The following is a 6,000-nucleotide window of genomic DNA, read 5'->3' as shown; positions in this document are numbered from 1 at the left end:
ATTTGAGTTTATGTTGTGTGTGTGGTGTAAGACAGTGGTCCAGTTTCGTTCTTCTGCATGCTGCCGTCCAGTTTTCCCAGCACCATTTATTGAAGAGACTGTGGTTTCTCCATTGTGTGTTCTTGCTTCCTTTGTCATAGGTTAATTGGCCGTACAGGTGTGATCTTATTTCTGGGTATGGGATCTATTTTTGAGGTGATGAAAATGTTCTAAAATTGACCGCGGTGATGGTCGCAGGTATCTGTGGATAGATTAAAGTCAGTGCAATGGGTGAATTGTATGTGTGAGTCACATCTCAGTGAAGCTGTTTATTTTTTAAAAGATATTATTTATTCATTTTAGAGAGAGAGCATGTGCAAGCAGGGGGAGGGGCAGATGGCGAGGGAGAGAGAATCCTAAGCAAACGCCCCTCTGAGCATGGAGCCTGACACGGGGCTCGAACTCACAACCCTGACATCATGCCCTGAGCCGAAACCAGGAGCAAGACCCTCAACCGACTGAGCCACCCAGGTGCCCCCACAGTTAAGCTCTCTAAAAGAGAGAGTGAGGGGGAGGATACTCCCCAGGTGATTTTAACATGCTGCTGAGGTTGCGAACCACTGATGTGGTTGAAGGAACACGCACTTGAAGTTAGGCAGACTGGAAAAAAACGATCGTGTCATTAGGTGACCCAGTTGTGGCTCTCTCTCAGCCTCATTTTCCTCATCTGGAGAAGGAAGATAGTCATTTCTGTCCCATACGCTTGGCAAGAGGATTTAGTGTGGAAAACAAATGAAGGTATGTGTAGACCCCACCTCTTAGCAAGCCTGTACTCCATTCAAGGAAGCTGTTGCCAGCATTGTTTTTCCTTTCTGCCTCAAGGCTCAGAGGGCCAGCATTAGACACAGCAGGTCTCACGGCGCAGGCTGGGTGAGGGCGATTTGAAGAGTGGAGGAGACCAAGCCAAATGCATTATCTGAACATAGGCTCAATAAATGTCCCCTGTGCTGGAAGTCATTTTTTTGGCCCCATCATAAAGCCCACAGTCTTCCCATGAGTAAGACTGCAGCGTCATTGTTCACTAAAATATGTTTATTTTTTTTTTGCCTTTGAAGCTCATGGAAGAAAGACCAAACACAGGCCCACAATGGGATCTACTGGTATTCCCTTGCCTTTCATAACATATTTGCCATCAAATTGTGTCACATCTCTGGCTGGAAGTTGCCTCTCTGAGCGGTCCGCTCGCATCCGTCACCACTGGCCCTTCCCTAGAGTGGACGTCTAAGGCCTCTTGCATAATGATTGCAAACATCCTCCATAACCACCTCCACCCCTTTGACCTCTGGCTCCTCCAGCCACAGCCACAGTGATCTTTGAAACGTGCCCTTCTGATGGAATCTGGTTTGTTTAAAGAACTTTCAGTGGTTTAAAGCCTTTCAACAGTTTCCTATCACTCTACAGTCCAACTTCTGTCTAACCCTTCAGCCTCATCTCTTGCTACCTGCTGCCTTTAAATCACCTTTAAAAAAAAAGATTTTATTCGTTTATTTAGAGAATGAGAGGGTGTACGAAGGAAGGGGCAGACAGAGAACGGGAGAGAATCCCAAGCAGACCCTGCACTGAGCACAGAGCCCAATGTGGGGCTCGATCCCAGGACCCCGAGATCATGACCTAAGCCGATATCAGGAGCTGGGCGCTTAACTAACTCAGTCACCCAGGCGCCCCGTAAATCTCCTTTATAGTTGTCCATTTCTCACCAAATCCAGCTGCCATATTTAGTCTGGACTCTCGCACAGCCTGCTAATGGGTTTTGGCTTCAACCATGCTCCTTTCCAATCCCCCTTCCACAGGGGAGCTAGCATGACTCCTTTGCCCAAGACCCTTTCGTGCCTAAAGATAAAGATGAAGCTTCCTAGAAGTGCTACAAGACCTTCATGTCTCCTCCCTGTAGATGCCCGGACAACTGCCATCTTCCATAAGGATCATTTTGTCCGAGCCCCGGACCTCTGTGAACATTCCCACATTCTCCGGGAAGTTCCTGGAGTTCTCTGGCCTTGTATGTCCAAATGCCCTGGAAGCTTGAAAGGTTGAAAGGATACCTCCTTCAGGACCTCTCTTCCAGCTCACCCAAGGACAGTGCTATCTGGCTTTTTAGAACCATCATATTCTACATCGTTTCCGTCTGTACCTGGCCAGCGTCTTCTTTAATGTACCATCATGTCTAGGAGGCATCTCTCTACCTCAGCTGTCAGACTGTGGAGCTTTAACCATAAGTTGCTAACTGAGCACAGACAAGAGAGGAGGGGGACCGGAGCAACCCCTGCCCGTGCTTGGATAGGATAGCTGTGCCTGGGGGACAGAGTAATGATCCCATGTGTTGAAGCTGCGTGGATTAGAGGAGCTGTCAGAGGCTCGAAGAATGGGATGGAACTTCTCGGCAAGGGACCAGCTCCAACTAGACGTGTGTTGGAAAGGTGTGCTGGATGTATGTGTGCGCGTGTGTGGAACCGCGGGCATGGATGCTTATTTTCTACAGGTAGAAGTGTGAGAGAGAGTGTGTGTGTGTGTGTGTGTGTGTGTGTGTGTGTGATTGTTTAGAACTGCATGAATAGACATGCATGCACCTGGGTATGATTGTGAAGATATTAAACGTGGTTATATGTGTGTGCATAGTTGGGGGACAGGGAGGGTCTTAGCTCCAGCCCAAGCTGTGTTCACACGTGCCTGGGCATGGCCGTGAAACTGGTAGGGCGAGCCTGTCAGAAATGTCTTTGTACTAAAGGACTAAGGAGCCTCTTGGGAGAGAATTAATTCTAGGGAAAGAAAGAGTTGGGTCTACAGAATTGCCCCAGTATGAGAGCTTTACTGGCGGGTGGGAAGGGACAATTCGGAGTAGAGCACAGTGATTGAAATTGTCTCTAGGCCAATCTCCAGGGATTCAACATCTGAGCCTTATGGGAACGCAAGAAGGTGTAGTCAATAAAAATGCAAAGTGCTGTTTTACAGTAACATTTCCTTATTAAAGCACAAGTATGATTGCTTTGGGACTTAAGTAATTCACTTACATATTCAGTCAACAAGTATATAATCTCATACCTGTTCTGTCCCAGAGAGTGTGCTAAGGATTGGGGTGACAGCAGTGAATAAAGCAGACAGAACTCACATTCAAGTGTAGCCTGAAAAGGAGTGAGACGTTTTCTACCAAATCATACCAAACAGCATACACTTAGACAATTACAGGCAGAGTTGCAGCCAGTCTATAATGTATCTTTGTCTGAATTAGAAAATGGCACCTGCTCTAGGTAGCCCTAAAGCTTACCCTCTCTGAGCAGGTGAATTCGAAAGAGGCATCCACCCCCTTTCCCTGGGACAGATTCAACAACACAGGCATACTGTATGGCAAGGGAACACAGGCTGGATTTTAGACTCCTCCTTGGTGTCTCTGTTAGGCATCTCTTGTACAATGTGCAACATGTACAACTGTCCACAGTGGCCTTGCTGTAAGGTTCCAATGTGTCAACGGTTGCTCTGGGCTCAAGATAGTGGTACCCAGCACTAACTGTGGGGGTATCTAAGAAAAACTACTACCAGGAGAAATTATTACCCCATGAAAGTAGCAGCTGTCCCCAGTGTGAGTTGTGGAAGCCAGTGGAGGCATCTGGTATCCAGTGGATGTGATAGAGTACTTTCCAAGCTCAGTGTTACAGAGCATAAGTGTCATCTCGGTAAAGAAAATATAGTGATTCGTAGATCACACAAGACCACCCAGAGGATAGAAGCTGGAGCAGAAGAATAGGAAAAAGAAAACACAAAAGCCACGTGGATACTGACAGTACTTATTCATGAGCACATATGTGATTCTCCCTGGAGACATCTCAAAAAAGTGTACAGTGGTAGGAGCCCTTCAAGGGGCTGAAACAGGAGGCAAGAGCGAGGAGAATATGTGTGTGTGTGTGTGTGTGTGTGTGTGTGTGTGTGTGTGTATGCATTCAGGTGCACGTGCCCACACATGGCCTGGGAGCTCATCTCCACATCTCATAAAAAGTATAGAGTCAAGATGTGTAACCATAGCTTCCCTGCCTCTCCACGAGGCGGGGTGCTTTTCCCTTCAGTAAAAGAAAATCCATTTGTTTAGCTAGGCAGAAAGGGTTTTCTTCAATATTGGTTGGACCATTGAATTTAGGTCCACAAAACTCAAAAGTGCTATTGACAGCAACATAAGGGTATCTTTATATCTAGTCTTAGGGCTTTTCTCAGATTTAAAGAGTTCTTTGTATAAGAAGAGTATCAATCATTTAAAGAATTGTTGTATATTTACAGTTTATCCTAATGTGTTGCTTTGTAAAGAATTTTTTCTGATTATAAAAGATATATGCTAGCCTAAAGAATATATAAATTTCAAAAATTCATAAAGGAAATAAAAATAAGCCATAATTTATATATATTCATATATATCCATTAGTGTTTTGATATACTCCATATATGTGTGTCTATGTCTACATAGATTCAAACATTTATATATGTTAGAATTATGGTGTTCTATACAATTTGATGGTCTGATTTTATCACTTATTTTTATATCAAGAACATTTCCCCATATCATTATATAGTCTATAAAAATATATTTCTTAATAAATGACTGTGTAGTACTTTATTTTATGGATGTATCATAAAGGTTTTTTGCTATCATAAATAACATTTCAATAAACATCTTTTTTTAAAAGATCTTATTTATTTATTTGAGAGAGAGAGAGAGCATGGGGGGAGCAGAGGGTGAAGGAGAATCAGGTTCCCTCTTCAAATATACATTTTTGTGTGCCTCTTTGCTTGTGTACTATAATGTATTATTGCAAGTGGAATTATTTGGTCAAGCTTATGACTATTTCAAAGATTCTAAATACATATAAATTTAAATACATATAAGTTTTAAATTTATTTAAATTTATTTAAATAAACAGCCCTTTGAGATCGATCTAACGTCCACATATAGTCCTACCAGTGTGGTGTGAGTGCTCTTTTCACCACATGGTGTTAACGATGAGGATTATCTTTTTATAAAGGTCTTTGTTAATTTCATTAACAAACATAATAAAATATATGTTTTTGTTTCAGATAATATGGCTGTCTAGGTATTTGGACAGATTCCGCAAGTTGAAAACAAAACTGCTGGATAAAGTAAAAAATATATATAAATACATATATATCTTCTTAAAAGCATCGAAAAGCTAATAGAATAGTAAGAATTATCAGGCCCCAATCTAAGTGAAGGGGGTAACCCAAAGAGGTAAGCCAAGCACTGAAGCAAAGTTTTCATTAAGGGCATTTGCCAAACAAGTTCAACTTGAGATTTGTTTTGTGTGTGTGTATATGATTTCTCTAGAAACAAGGACAGGATATAAGGCTTAGGTCTCTACCAAGATGGGGAGTCTAATAAGGAGTCCTTGCCCTTATAAATCTAGTCTCTCAAAGGGTTACATCCTCAGTGTAAAGGTGAACCACAGATACCCACCATCCTCAGGAAAATGTATGGAAAGTTGCTTTGTTGCCTATCGGGTAGAAGAGGAGGAGTGACCATCTGTGAGGAGTTGTAACCACAGTTGGGTTCCCCTGTGGATTTAATGCCCCAGATTTACATTTCTTATGTAGTAAACAAACAAACAAAACAAGGTCAAGACAAGAGTGTAGCCCAATGTAGTCCCAGGCAAGAAGAGCCCCAAGGCATCTGGCAGAAATGAACACACATCCTCCCTGGAGAAATACATCCTTATCCAAGGCCACAGATAATTTTCTAAGGACCAGGAGCAGCTCAGAGCTGAAAATACCTACACACACGATGAAATAAGACACCACGAGTGAGAAACAACAGGCAAGAGGAACAGATCCATAAAAACTACAGAAACTGAGATTATCAGGTACAGGTTATAAAATAATTCTGGGGCGCCTGGGTGGCTCAGTTGGTTGAGCAACTGCCTTTGGCTCAGGTCATGATCCTGGACTTCCAGGATCGAGTCCCGCCTCCGG

The sequence above is a fragment of the Lutra lutra genome, chromosome X (assembly GCF_902655055.1).
Source record: "Lutra lutra chromosome X, mLutLut1.2, whole genome shotgun sequence".
In the NCBI taxonomy this organism is placed as follows: Eukaryota; Metazoa; Chordata; class Mammalia; order Carnivora; family Mustelidae; genus Lutra; species Lutra lutra.
Note: the sequence above shows the minus strand (reverse complement) of the source record.